The 15,518-nt window shown below is 44.4% G+C and overlaps 1 non-coding gene across 1 annotated transcript; it reads left to right on the top strand.

Moving 5' to 3' along the window:
* Nucleotides 1-5,842: 5,842 nt before the first annotated feature.
* On the top strand, nucleotides 5,843-5,943 carry LOC129039800 (small nucleolar RNA U13). Its single transcript, XR_008503498.1, has one exon. It is a non-coding gene; the product is annotated as a small nucleolar RNA U13 (small nucleolar RNA).
* The last annotated feature ends 9,575 nt before the right edge of the window (nucleotides 5,944-15,518 follow it).

Below are 15,518 nucleotides of genomic sequence, written 5' to 3'. Positions count from 1 at the left end.
AGAATTGTGCAGTACACAACTGGCACAACTATATGTGACAACCCTGTTGTTTGAAATCACCTGAACTCTCCTGGAACCCTGTGTAAAAATCACAACCACCATAGGTCAGTCTTGCCTTTTCATGACAGTTTGCCATTTCAAAATCTAAATCTTCTGCCGTGATCAGAAATTGCTGAGGGGCAGTTTCTGGGAGAGACAGAGTCCCCACGCAGCAGTACCTATAAGATTATAGGGCTCTTCCAGCATTCAGCCCAAGCTTTGACCTGCTACCTGGGCAGATACAACCCAAACCACACTTAGTTGATTTTCGGGAAGCATCCAAGTTAGAAAGCTGGCAAGGCTGAATGTTGGGGTGCAGGGGGAGGTGGACCTAGCTTATATTCAGGTCAGCCATTACCCGTCTCTGGCTTTGGCGGCTTCATTTCTTGTTGATTGCCCCATCTGTTCTCCTCCCTCCTTCCCATTCAGCACAACCTGCACGTACTGGTGATCTCTCACTACATAACAAACCACTCCAAAACTTAGTGGCAGAAATAGAAACAGTCATTTATTTTGATCACGAGTCTGCGATCTGAGCAGGACTCATCGAGGCCAGCTCACCCCTGTTCCACACGGCATCAGCTAGGGCAGCTCGGGTGTGGCCGGAGGAGCTGCTATCACAACGGCTCTTGCATTTCACAATGGCTCTGCATCAACATGCTGCTACGTTGATGCCAGCTGTTGACCTCAGGAGCTCAGCTGGGGCTACTGATAGGGGCTTTGGTTCCTCTCCACTTGGGCTCCCATGTGTGCGTGGACTTGCTTACACGGTGGTGCCCATGTTGAACTACCCCAGCTGACTCATCATTAAGTAGAGACAAGCTGGACCCACCCAGCTCTGCCCAAATTTCAAATTTCTGAACAAAACAAATGACTGTGGCTTTAAGCCATTAAGCCTTGGGATAGTTTACTTTGTAGCAATCAATCACTAGAATGTATATTCTATGCTAAATGTTGCATGAATCCATTCCCACATCTTTCTAGGGTGCCTCCTGGTGCTGCAGAGTCTAGGAAGCTAAAAACTACACTGCCCAGAGTCTATTTTCATTAGGATCATGATTGTGAGTTAAGCTACACCAATTAGACATATTTGCACAAAGCTTGGAAGGCAGAGGCCAATGTCTTGCAGCTTTTGGCTACTTTCTGCTGCAAAGCAAGATCATGGAGCTACTGATAGCCACTCTCCAGCTTCATGGGCATCAAGAATCTTGTGGACGTGGCAGTGGCTAGGTTCCTCTGCCTAGCAAATGCGGTGGTGGCAGTAATTCACACTGTTCCTGGCTTGCTGACCACTTTCTGGCCTTGTCTTGCAGCCATGATGTTCTCGCAGTCAACAGTCCCAATGGCAGCTTCCTGAGACCTCCTTCCTGATTGTCGCAGAGGTGATAGCTCCCCTGGCAGATTGATTTTACCACATTCTGAGAGCCATCCTCGGAGGCCCAGCCTAGAGCCCCCTCTTCCAGCCTTTCCAACAAGTTTGCAATTCTTCATGTTATATTCTTTTTTGCTTAAAAACTCTAGCGTGGTTTCTATTTCCTACATAGAACCCTGTAACAGATATCCAGGTGATCCCAAAGTTTTGTCTCTTCTCAGTCTTTCTTTTGTTCTTGCTTGTTTGCTTTCTCTCATTTAATCATTCCTTTAATAAATATTTATGGAATGTCTACTACGGGCCAGGCACTGCACTAGACCCTGGAGAAAAATCAATGAACTAAACAGACATGGCCTCGCCCTCATGAGATGAGGCAGGGCAAAGACCATGAGTCGGCAAAAGACAACCCTTGGGTCCAATCGGCCCCTGCTTGTTTTTGTATATAACGTTTTCTTGGAACACAGCACACTCATTCATTTATGTCTTGTCCAGGGCTGGTTTTGCCTAACAATGGTAAAGTTGAGTAGTTGCGACAGACTATATGACCTACAATGCAAAAATACTTACTATCTGGCCCTTTTTAGGAAAAGTTTGCCAGCTCCTGTATTAGATAAATAAAACGCCAAGTCATACTCCTGTGGTTCCCCACAGCCAATAAGTTTCTCCTTCTGTCAATTCTGCAGACACCAGGGGTCCCCAACCCTTGGGTCGTGGACTGGTACCAATCCGTGTCCTGTTAGGAACCGGGCTGCCCAGCAGGAGGTGAGCGGCGGGTGGGTGAGCATTACTGCCTGAGCTCCTCCTCCTGTCAGATCAGCAGTGGCATTTAGATTCTCATAGGAGTCCGAATCCTATTGTGAACTATGCATGCCAGGGATCTAGGTTGCAGGCTCCTCATGAGAAGCTAATGCCGATGATCTGAGGTGGAATGGTTTCATCCCGAAACCCTCCCCCGACCCCCATGCCCGCCACCAGGCTATGGAAAAATTGTCTTCCACGAAACTGGTGCTGGTGCCAAAAAGGTTGGGGACAGCTGGCAACACCACAGCACCATGCATGGTGCTAAGCACTTCATGAGAATCCTCTAAGTTAATTCTCACAACAATCTTTGGAATACATTATCTCTGTTTATTATCTCTGTTCTACAGACAAGGAGACTGAGATTTAGAGAGATTTGGGCTTAGGTGACTGGGAGGATGGTGATATGGAAAAGGAATCGAAAACAGGCAGAAGATGACAAGCTCAGTCCGAACTCACAGCACATGAGGCACCTGCAGAGAGGCACACGGGGCTATCCCGGTAGATTTCAGGCTTGGTGTGGATTTCAAGTCTGGACAGCTTTTACGTTCAAATCACAGTTCTACCATTGACTAACTAGCTGTGTGACTTTGGGCAAGTTACTTCACTTTCCCTCCTGGCTTCTTTTATTTTTTATTAATTTTTTTTTTTTTTTAGATGGAGTTTCTCTCTTGTTGCCCAGGCTGGAGTGCAATGGCGTGTGATCTCAGCTCACTGCAACCTCTGCCTGCCCGGTTCGAGTGATTCCCCTGCCTCAGCCTCCCGAGTAGCTGGGATTACAGGCGCCAGCCACCAACCTGGCTAATTTTTTGTATTTTTTAGTAAAGACGGGGTTTCACTATGTGGGCCAGGCTGGTTTCGAACTCCTGACCTCAGGCGATCCACCCACCTCGGCCTCCCAAAGTGCTGGGATTACAGGCTTGAGCCACCACACCCGGGCTATTTATTAATTTTTTAAAGAGACAGGGTTGCTCTGTCACCCAGGGTGGAATAAAGTGGTACAATCTTAGCTCATCACTAACCTCAAACTCCTGGACTCAAGCCGTCCTTCCACCTCAGCCTCCCTAGGGGCTAGGACTACAGGCATGCACCACCACACCCAGCTAATTTTGTGTATGTGTGTGTGTGTGTTTTCTTTGGTCCAGGCAGGTCTCAAACTTCTGGACTCAAGTAATCCTCCCACCTGAACCTCCCAAGGCACTGAGATTACAGTTTTCTCATAAATAAAATGAGCTCTTGTGAAAACTAGAAAAAGTAATATGCAAACAGTATCTAGCATCATAGGGGCTAGGTACACAGTAGATACATGTGTCAGATATATGGTACATGGTATATGTTTGATACGTGTTGGCAACTTCTCCTTCCCCTTCAGTCTTATCCTTCACATGGTAGAAAGTAATCTTCCAGAATTACAGCTTTAATTATGTTATTTTCCTCCTCAAAAAATGTGGTAGTTCCCACTGACCCCCACTGTCATGGAAGGAGACCTGTTTGGAGGACCTGCCCAGCCACGCCTCTTTCTTTCAACTTCCACACACACTATCCCCTCTATTGAAGGGTGAGCACAGTAGGTTATGTTTTCACTGTATAACACACCCACCCTGCCCCCGACCAGAACAGCTGATATTCGAGGGGTAGACACCTGACCAAGGGACAGACAGTCCATTGGCCACTGGCTAATCAAATTGTCTCTGTCCAGTTGGATCCAAGAATCAAGAGACTGTGGTGACAGATGCTTGGCCTACAGGTTGGCTTAAGTCAGGGCCAGAGTTGCCCTATGGGTGATCAGATGACACAGCGTGCAGAGAGAAGCAGTGGCAAGAAACCATGGGCCACCAGAGAGAGTGACTGAGAATAGCTACTGTCCACGCTCTAGCATCTGGAGGTCCAATCGCGCTACCCCACACCATTTCTGTGAGATTCCTCTGAAGCACTGTGTACATCAGCTCTTTACTTGAGCAAATCCAAGGGAGTTTGGTCCACTACAGTCTGGCTCCACTATCTGGCCAGGTTCATCTGTCCCATCACCTCCACCCATCACCCCTGCCTTATCTCCTGGCTACACTGAGTTACCCACAACTCTGCAAGCATGCTCTGCACTGCTCCATTCTTTCCTCCTGCCTGGACTGTTCTTTTTCCCTCTCTCCTCTTCTTAAAACTTAGCCACTCTTTGAGACCCAACTCAAATGTCTAGTGATGGCCACCCTCTGAGAACCCCCTGCTCCTGGCTCTGGCCTTTTGAAGGCAGTCACTGCACAGCACTGCTGGCTGCAGTTGTTAGTATACGTCCTTGAGTTTTGCTCCTTGCCACTAAGCTCACTGAGGGTAGGAACCTGGCACACTTTAGGACTGACATATGACAATGAATTTAATCCAAAGACTGGAATCCTGAAACACAAGCTGAGTTTCTTCAATAAAGAGAATTGTGCCAGTAGAAGGCATTGTTCATTAAAATGGAAATGCATTTAGAGAATACTTCAGATTAAAGGGATGAAGATCAAAGGGCACATTTTTGGCCAGGAGTTCTGAGTCTTAGAGACCCAAATAAATTGTAGACTTTTTATTTCCTGAATTGACTGCAACCATAACACTGGATTTGGTGCTGTAATATAAAACTTTCTGGAATTTTTAGCCTGGTGGGAAGGCTCTTTGCTGTAAGTGTTAGGATTGCTCTTGTCTAAAATTAAAGCACCCACGCCTATTGCTGAAACTGGCTAGTACACACAGAAGGCCTGATTTAGACTTCCACAGTTGATCAGGGAACCATCAGAGCCCTACCTTAGCTGAAGTTACAGACATACCCTGCTTCAGACTTATCAGGAGAGGGTGTGTCTATATTACATGTGGACACACGTCCACTCCGGTTCGAGATCCTATGGCCCACGTCAAGAATAGAAAGCAGCTGCTCATGCAGACGGTGTGTGAAACATTAGCTGCGTTTTGCAAACATGTAAGAATTTCCCAGTGAGAATCTTGACTGCAGATGTGGGCCTGGCAGCTCCTCCTAGGCCCTGCGCCTGGGGCTCAGCCCTGGGGATGCTGTTCAAGCTACACTTCCAGCCTGGCCCAACATCTGACTGTCCCTCTGTACAAAGGGGCTGGTTTTGAGGTTCTGGGTCACAAGGTGGATCAAGCCCTTGCCCCTTATCCCAGGGAGGGAAACTCCTAACAGCTGAAGTAAAGTCTGCTTTATCACACTGACCTTTGACCCTTATCAAGCTTTCTGAACAAACCCCAACCAGGTTAACCTAAAATCACCATTCTCAAATCTGCCTGTGCATAACCTAAGAGAATCTTTCATTAATTTTTTTTTTTTTTTTTTGAGGTAGAGTCTTGCTCTGTCACCCAGGCTGGAGTGCAGTGGCGCAATCCGGGCTCACTGCAACCTCCGCCTCCCGTGTTCAAGCAATTCTCCTGCTTCAGCCTCCCGAGTAGCTGGGATTACAGGCAAACGCCACCAAGCTCAGCTAATTTTTGTATTTTTAGTAGAGATGGGGTTTCGCCATGTTGGCCAGGCTGGTCTCGAACTTCTGACCTCAGGTGATCTGCCCATCTCGGCCTCCCAAAGTGCTGGGATGACAGGCACAAGCCACCACACCCGGCCTAAGAGAATCTTTTAAAATGCAGGTTTTGATCCTTTAGTTCTTAAACATGACAATTGGATGTTTATGCGTATGTGTGAGATGTGTCACCCTTGAACCTTGTTACCATGTCCGCACGTTACCTGTCTGACATGAAAAAAAAAAGAAGAAAAATGCAGGTTTCTCAGCCCCTCCCACATTTACTGAATAAGGTTTTCTCAGGCAGGTCATGAATTTGTCATTGAACATGTCTTAGTCCATTCAGCTGCTATAACAAAAATACCATATACTGGGTGGCTTATAAACAACAGAATTTTTTGTTGTTGTTTTATCTTTTTTTTTTTTTGAGACGGAATTCTCACTTTGTTGCCCAGGCTAGAGTGCATTGGAGCAATCTTGGCTCACTGCAACCTCTGTCTCCCAGGTTCAAGCAATTCTCCTGCCTCAGCCTCCCAAGTAGCTGGGATTACAGGTATGTAAATTAACCACACCCAGCTAATTTTTTGTATTTTTAGTAGAGATGGGGTTTCACCATATTGGCCAGGCTGGTCTTGAACTCCTAACCTTAGATGATCCACCCACCCCGGCCTCCCAAAGTGCTGGGATTAGAGGTGTGAGCCACCATGCCTGGCCTGTTTTTACCTTTTTAGAGTTGGGGTCTCACTGTGTTGCCCAGGCTGGTCTCAAGCTTCTGAATTAAAGTGATCCCCCTGCCTCAGCCTCACAAGTAGCTGAGATTATAGGTGTGAGCCATCATACCCAGCTAGAAATTTATTTCTTACAGCTCTGGAGGCTGGGCAGTCCAAGATCAAGGCACCAGCAGGTTTGGTGTCTGGTGTGGGCCTGCTTCCTGGTTCAGAGGTGGTACCTTCTTTCTGTGTTCTCACCTGGTGGAAGGGAAGAGGGAGCTCTCTGGGGTCTCTTTTATAGGGGCACTGCTCCCATTTGCAAGGGCTCTGCTCTCATGACCTAATCACCTCCCAAAGGCCCCACCTCCTAATACCGTCACACCGGGGGTTAGGATTCCAACTATGAATTTGGGGGAATAGAGCATTCAGTCATGTATGCCCTTTTCTTCTCTCATTTGCCTCCTGCTGGAAACTTCTGGCAGCAGAACAATTGCATGGCATACTTAGGGTTCCTTTTCAGTCCCTCTTGCCCCAGCCCCAGTGGCCCAGCCATGGAAGGCTCCTGCCCTCAACTCTGTTCTGGGCATCCCTGTCAACCGTCTCACAGTCTGCCCCTGCTGGCGAGGAGGGACACAGAAGGGGGCTGGTGAGCAGACACTCCAGGGCACGGCTGCAGATCCTCCCCTCCAGACACGGCAGCAGGGCAGCCTCAGCATGGGGCCTTCAGCTGTTGGAGAAGCCAACCAGGCAGGTCAGGCAGACTTGGCATGACTCAACTGCTGAGAAAGCAAGTCCCTGATACAACAGGGACTTGTGAGCTGGGAACAGCCATGAAGCTGGACTGGGGATCTGGGGACTTGACTCCTGTCACACCAGGTGAGTGTGCCCAGCTCACAGCTCTTCTCCTACTTGATTTGAGGCTGCAGAGCCTGGGCCTTCACACCAACACTTCAAGGAGGTGCCACCCTGTTGGGTTTGATGAGCCTGACCTCCAGCAGAGAGTCCCAGAAGATCACAGACTTACAGGGTATGAGGGACTGTTTTTCAGGGCAAGCCCCTGGTTTTGTAGATGAAGCTGTTCAGAAAATATACTGAAAACTCCCACTAGCTTTATTCCTGTCCCCTACCTCATCCTTGTCAGAATGTCTCCACGTGGAATGGTGTCCAGTGCCCTCTCTCTGGGCTGGCCACACTTTAGGATGCCCCACCTTGATTCTCATGCCCTCTTTTGATAAATGCAACTGTCTCAAGTACCTCCTCTTACCCTTCCAAGATTCAGATAAACTCCCCGGGGAGGGGGATGGGACCAGGGTGGGATGGCGATGCCCTGTAGAGGGCATCCTAGCCATTAACAGGGACTTTCTCCAGCCGCTGAATGGAGTCTTGCTCTGTCACCTAGCCTGGAGTGCAGTGGTGCGATCTCAGCTCACTGCAACCTCCGCCTCCTGGATTCAAGCGATTCTCTTGCCTCGGCCTCCCAACTAGCTGGGACTACAGGCACCCGCCACCACGCCCAGCTAACTTTTTGTATTTTTAGTAGAGACGGGGTTTCACCATGTTAGCTAGGATGGTCTCCATCCCCTGACCTCGTGATCTGCCTGCCCCAGCCTCCCAAAGTGCTGGGATTACAGGCGTGAGCCACCGCGCCTGGCCTCGTTTGGCTTTCTTAAAACCAAAAACCCTCAGGCAGAATTCTCCACTGCCTCCCCCACACAGGGGAAATCCTGCAGTGTGCCTTTCGTCCAGGCCACATCACGTTTCCAGCTCTTCCCCTGGCCGGCTGCTTCCTCCTGAGCTTGCTGCTGACTCAAGCAACTGGGAGGACAGGGGCTGAAAATTTAGTTAAATGCAGATTCCTAGACTCTTCTGATTTGGCGTGAAACCTAAAAATCCAGATTTAAAAATTTTTTTTTAATTCTTTAGAGACAGGGTCTCGCTCTGTCACCTTGGTTGGAGTGCAGTGGCACAATCACAGCTCACTGCAGCCTCAGTCACCTGGGCTCAAGTGATCCTCCCACCTCAGCCTCCTGAGTAGCTGAGAGTACAGGTGCACACAACCATGCCCGGCTAATTTTAATTTTTTAATTTTTTGTAGAGACGGGGTCTCACTGTGTTGCCCAGGTTCATCAAGCAATCTTCCCACCTTGGCCTCCCAAAGTGCCGGGATTGCAGACATGAGCCACCAGGTTCAGCTACATTAAGTACATAATATTTTTCTTCTTAATGGCACAGTGATACATGTGTACAACCTAGTCAGTGTAAAAACAATAAACACTACAGATAAAGCAGTGACCCCACACACACTCGTCTCAACATCATACCTTCCCAAAGGTAATCACTTATCAACTTGATTTGTATCTTGGTTTGTATCTTTTTTTAAATACATTTACATAGACATGCTTTTCCTTTACATAAATGAAATCTTACTGCACATATTGTTCTGCACCTTGACTTTTCATCAAACAGTATGACTCAGAGAATTTTTCTCGCTTCTTTTTAACAAATAATATTTATTAGTATGCCATAAGGTGGAAATGGCATCATTTAACCATTCTTCTGTTGATGGATTTCCAGATTTTCAGTGTTACAAACAACGTTACATCCTTGCCCTTTTTATGGACATCTGTAAGGATTTCCCTTGGAGAAATATCTAGAAGTGGAATTGCTTCCATATTAATTTTAATATATTCTTAAATTTAGTATCTCCTGCTGACTTGTTCCATTAAACTCCTCAGTGTAAATGAGTAATCATCTTCCTATAATCTTCATTTTTAATAAGTGCCAGATGATTTTGATACCATTGTCCAAAGACCATATTTTGAATATGTCAAGTAGTGGTTTATCATTTGACTATTGCTACAATAATGCTAGGCTTACAGAAATTATTCCAAAACTTAATGGCTTAAAATGACAAGTTGGATTTTTTTTTTCTCATGGGTCTGCAGGTAGACCAGGACCCTGCTGTACTTGACTGGACTCCAGGCTCAGAGTTCCAATTTGCCCACTGCAGAACTTGGCTGCAGGCTTCAGGTCAAGTTCAGGTCTGTTTCACAGTGTTTATTCTGGGCCCAGGCTGAAGCGGGCAGTGGCTTCCTCTGGGAAATTCGTGTCTTATGGCTGTCACAGAAGCCCTCAGAGCTAAGTTAAGCCTTTCGAACTTTTAAGACCTCGGAGTGCGTCGCGATGTCTCAAATTCCACTGGCCATTCCAATCATGTGGCCAAGCATACATCAGTAGGTCAGGACATAGTCCCTGTACTTGAAGGGTGGGCTCTGCAATGTTATGACAAAGGGGAGTGAAGAGTCACGACCAAGTCTTTCAATCCCATCTACCGTAGTGGTGAAGGGCACAGGCTTTGGTGCCAGAAAGAAAAGTTGGTTTGAACCCCTGCTTCTGTGACACTGGGGAAATTACCAAATACAGAGTTACTCTTCCTCATTGTTGTGTTCAGACAATCCTCACCAAAAATGAATTTTAGCAGTCAACTTTCATATTTGATTTAGAGGAAACCAATAGAAGTCAAATGTCTTTTTTTTTTTTTTTTTTTTTTTGGCACAGCTTCCCACTCTGTCACCCAAGCTGGAGTGCGGCGGTGTGATCTCGGCTCACTGCAGCCTCCACCTCCCGAATACAAGTGATTCTCCTGCCTCAGCCTCCTGAGTAGCTGGGATTACAGGCACGCACCACCATGCCCGGCTAATTTTTTTTTTTTTTTTTTGAGACGGAGTCTTGCTCTGTCGCCCAGGCTGGAGTGCGGTGGCGCGATCTCGGCTCGCTGCAAGCTCCGCCTCCCAGGTTCACGCCATTCTCCTGCCTCAGCCTCCAGAGTAGCTGGGACTACAGGCGCCCGCCACCACGCCCGGCTAATTTTTTGTATTTTTAGTAAAGACGGGGTTTCACCGTGTTAGCCAGGATGGTCTCGATCTCCTGACCTCGTGATCCGCCCGCCTCGGCCTCCCAAAGTGCTGGGATTACAGGCGTGGGTCACTGCGCCCCGCCAAAAATCAAATGTCTATTTATAATATGGAGTTTATTAAGTAGATTTCAAAACTGCTTTGTAGCAACACAGCTCTTCAGTTTTCGTGTGAAACACACATTACCCTAAGTTAGAAAACCAAGTCATGACTCCCTCACATGCTCTTGTTCATATACCATTCACACCTTCCTTTGTGTTCATTCATAATTGGAATTTAAAGAGATTCACTTATTTCTCACTGTTTTATTCCAAAAGAAAAAAAATACAGCAATTACCATAGTTCCTTAAAAGATTTAAATTTTTAAAAGTACAACCTAAAAATAGATTCATGGTGTCTTCCAGTAATTTTTATCTATTTTCATGTTATTTTTGAACTTTTTATTGAACTATAAAGCATTAATATACATAGAAACATGTTTTTTAATTAAACAGAATCAAAGATTTTTTATCATAATTACTTTATGAGATTTAGCTTGAGGATTTTTATCTTGAGAATTATTGACAATACTATTTAAATTTTTGATTTTTTCAGTAATTATCCTTAACATCACCCCCACCCCCACCAAATTTAGAAAATGTTATTTGTCTAGAATTTTTTAAAGAAAAAGAAAAACAACCTCAGGAATTCCAAAGTGCTGCTTACCATCAAAATGTTTTCAAAAAAGATGACTAGGCTGGGTACGGTGGCTCACGTCTGTAATCCCAGCACTTTGGGAGGCCGAGGCAGGCAGATCACCTGACGTCAGGAGTTCGAGACCAGCCTGACCAATATGATGAAACCCCGCCTCTATTAAAAATACAAAAATTAGCCAGGCGTGGTGGCATGCGCCTGCAATCCCAGCTACTTGGGAGGCTGAGACAGAAGAATCACTTGAACCTGGGAGGTGGATGTTGCGGCAAGCCGAAATCACACCATTGCACTCCAGCCTGGGCAACAAGAGCAAAACTCCATCTCAAAAAAAAGAAAAAAAAAAAGACAGCTCTTCACGTGCTGAAAACATAGCCTGGTCTGACTTCTCTGTAGACGTGGGAAGTTTCTATGCTTTTAGAGTTTTAGACTAAATGCGGCACTGAAGAATATAAAAATCAACACAAATGTATTAGTTTGCTAGGACTGCCATAACAAAGTACCACAGACTAGGTGGCTTAAACAACAGAAATTCCTCACAGTTCTGGAGGCTGTAAGTCCAAGATCAAGGTGTCAGCAGGTCTGGTTTCTCCTAAGGCCTCTCCTCCTGGCTTAAATATGACCACCTTCTCCCTGTGTCCTCCCTCAGGTGGCCTTTCCTCTGATCACACACATCCCCACTGTCTGTCTATCCTAATCTCCTCTTCTTACAACAGCAGACACAATCAGACTGGATTAAGGCTCACCCTAAAGGCCTCGTTTTAACTTAATGACAGTACCTCTTCAAAGGCCTTATCTCCAAATAACAATCCCATTCGGAGGTATTGGAGGTTAGAGCTTCAGTATATGAATTTGTGTGGGGCAGGGGGAAGATACACAATTCATTCCATAAAAACAGATTACAGACAACATTACTTTAAAACTATTTTAAACAGCTTTATTGAGATAGAATTCACATACAATTCACTTATTTAAATTGTACAATTTATTTTATTTTATTTTATTTTTGAGATGGAGTCTCGCTCTGTCACCCAGGCTGGAGTGCAGTGGCGCGATCTCGGCTCACTGCAACCTCCGCCTCCCGGGTTCACGCCATTCTCCTGCCTCAGCCTCTCGAGTAGCTGGGGCTACAGGCACCCACCACCATGCCTAGCTAATTTTTTGTATTTTTAGTAGAGATGGAGTTTCACCATGTTAGCCAGGATGGTCTCGATCTCCTGACCTCATGATCTGCCCGCCTTGATCTCCCAAAGTGCTGGGATTACAGGCATGAGCCACTGCACCTGGCCTTAAATTGTACAATTTAATGGCTTTTGGTATATTCAGAATTGCACAACCATCACCACAATCAATTTTAAAACATTTTCATTACCGTAAAAGAAGCCCCACACCCCTTAGCCATCACTGCCCCAATCTCCTCCCCTCTCCCTAGTCCTAGGCAACCACTACTCTATTTTGTTTCTAGGGATTTGCCTATTCTGGACATTTTATTTAAATGAAATCATACAATATGTAGTCACTTGTGACTGGCTTCTTTCACTTACCATAGTGTTTTTAAAGTTTATCCATGTTGTAGCATTATCAATACTTCTTTTTTATTGCTTAACAATATTCCATTGTATGGATATGCTGTATTTTATTTATCCATTCATCAGTTGATGGACATTTATTTCCACATTTTGTCTATTATGAGTAATGCCACTATGAACATTCATGTACAAGTTTCAGTGTAGACATATGTCTTCAATTCTCTTTGGTGTTTGGAGTAGAATTACTGGATCATATGGAATTCTATCTTAACCATTTGAAAATAACTAAAGTTTTACCCAAATTATTGTTATCAAACTATATAATTGAGAAGAGATATTCCATCTTCATCGATTGTAACACTTTCTACTATTAAGATGTCAGCCCTCTCTAAATTGACCTAAAGAGTCAAAATCTTAGCAGAAGTTTTTGTAAAAATTGACAAGATTCTTACATTTTTATAGGGAAATGCAAAAAACTTAGCCAAAACCATTTTGAAGAATAACCAAGTTGGAGGACTTATACTACCAGATTTGAAGATTCACGATAAAACTGTAAGACAAAGTACTATTGGCCAGACGCGGTGGCTCATGCCTTGTAATCCCAGCACTTTGGGAGGTCTAGGCAGGCAGATCACCTGAGGTCAGGAGTTCGAGAGCAGCCTGACTAACATGGTGAAACCCTGTTTCTACTAAAAATACAAAAAATTAGCCCGGTGTGGTGATGCATGCCTGTAATCCCAGCTACTAGGGAGGCTGAGGCAGAGAGAATTGCTTGAACCCGGGAGGCCAAGGTTGCAGTGAGTTGAGATTGTGCCACTGCACTTCAGCCTGGGCGACACAGCGAGACTCCGTTTAGAAAAAAAAAAAGTACTATTGAGACAAGGATAAACACATAGACCAATAGAACAGAATAAAGACTCCAGAAATAGACCCACACATATATATAGTCTTTTGATTTGCAACAAAAGGACCACTGCAATCCAACAGGAAAACAGTCTTTTCAACATATGGTGTCAAGTCATTTACATACCACGTTGAAAAAAAAATTTTCACACTTATTTTACAACATACACAAAAATTAATTTGAGCTTAAGTCATATTCTTAAATGCAAAAGGTAAAACAATAGGCCTCTAGTGAAAAACAGTGGAATATCTTCATGTCCTTGGAGTAGGCAGAGATTTCTTTAAAATATTTCACCATAAAAGTAAAACATGGTAAATTGGACCTTTTCAAAAATAGGAATGTATGTTAATCATTTATTTTGTTGTGTCTCTGTCAGTCTTTGGTATCAGGATGATGCTGGCCTCATAAAATGAGTTAGGGAGGATTCCCTCTTTTTCTATTCATTGGAATAGTTTCAGAAGGAATGGTACCAGCTCCTCTTTGTACCTCTGGTAGAATTTGGCTGTGAATCCGTCTGGTCCTGGACTTTTTTTGGTTGGTAGGCTATTAATTATTGCCTCAATTTCAGAGCCTGTTATTGATCTATTCAGGGATTCAACTTCTTCCTGGTTTAGTCTTGGGAGGGTGTATGTGTCCAGGAATTTATCCATTTCTTCTAGATTTTCTAGTTTATTTGCGTAGAGGTGTTTATAGTATTCTCTGATGGTAGTTTGCATTTCTGTGGGATCAGTGGTGATATCCCCTTTATCATTTTTTATTGCATCTATTTGATTCTTCTCTCTTTTCTTCTTTATTAGTCTTGCTAGTGGTCTATGAATTTTGTTGATCTTTTCAAAAAACCAGCTCCTGGGTTCATTGATTTTTTTGAAGGGTTTTTTGTGTCTCTATCTCCTTCAGTTCTGCTCTGATCTTAGTTATTTGTTGCCTTCTGCTAGCTTTTGAATGTATTTCCTCTTGCTTCTCTAGTTCTTTTAATTGTGATGTTAGGGTGTCAATTTTAGATCTTTCCTGTTTTCTCTTGTGGGCATTTAATACTATAAATTTCCCTCTACACACTGCTTTAAATGTGTCCCAGAGATTCTGGTATGCTGTGTCTTTGTTCTCATTGGTTTCAAAGAACATCTTTATTTCTGCCTTCATTTTGTTATGTACCTAGTAGTCATTCAGGAGCAGGTTGTTCAGTTTCCATGTAGTTGAGCGGTTTTGAGTGAGTTTCTTAATCCTGAGTTCTAGTTTGATTACGCTGTGGTCTGAGAGAATTTGTTATAATTTCTGTTCTTTTACATTTGCTGAGGAGTGCTTTACTTACGTAGAGAATTTTAGACCAATATCCCTGAGGAACATTGTGTAAAAATCCTCAATAAAATACTGGCAAACCGAATCCAGTAGCACTTGATACAGCTTATCCACCACGGTCAAGTTGGCTTCATCCCTGGGATGCAAGGCTGGTTCAACTCACGCAAATCAATAAATGTAATCTATCATATAAACAGAACCAAAGACAAAAACCACATGATTATCTCAATAGATACAGAAAAGGCCTTTGACAAAATTCAACAGCCCTTCATGCTAGAAACTCTCAATAAACTAGGTATTGATGGGACGTATCTCAAAATAATAAGAGCTATTTATGACAAACAGCCAATATCATCCTGAATGGGAAAAAACTGGAAGCATTCCCTTTGAAAACTGGTACAAGACAGGGATGCCCTCTCTCACCCCTCCTATTCAACATAGTGTTGGAAGTTCTGGCCAGGGCAATCAGGCAGGAGAAAGAAATAAAGGATATTCAATCAGGAAAAGAGGAAGTCAAATTGTCCCTATTTGCAGATGACATGATTGTATATTTAGAAAACCCCATCGTCTCAGCGCAAAATCTCCTTAAGCTGATAAGCAACTTCAGCAAAGTCTCAGGATACCAAATCAATGTGCAAAAATCACAAGCATTCTTATACACCAGTAACAGACAAACAGAGAGCCAAATCAGGAGTGAACTCCCATTCACAATTGCTTCAAAGAGAATAAAATACCTAGGAATCCAACTTACAAGGGATGTGAAAGA

This window comes from Pongo pygmaeus, chromosome 5 (genome assembly GCF_028885625.2).
Source record: "Pongo pygmaeus isolate AG05252 chromosome 5, NHGRI_mPonPyg2-v2.0_pri, whole genome shotgun sequence".
Taxonomy (NCBI): Eukaryota; Metazoa; Chordata; class Mammalia; order Primates; family Hominidae; genus Pongo; species Pongo pygmaeus.
This window is presented reverse-complemented; position numbering and strand designations above follow the sequence as displayed.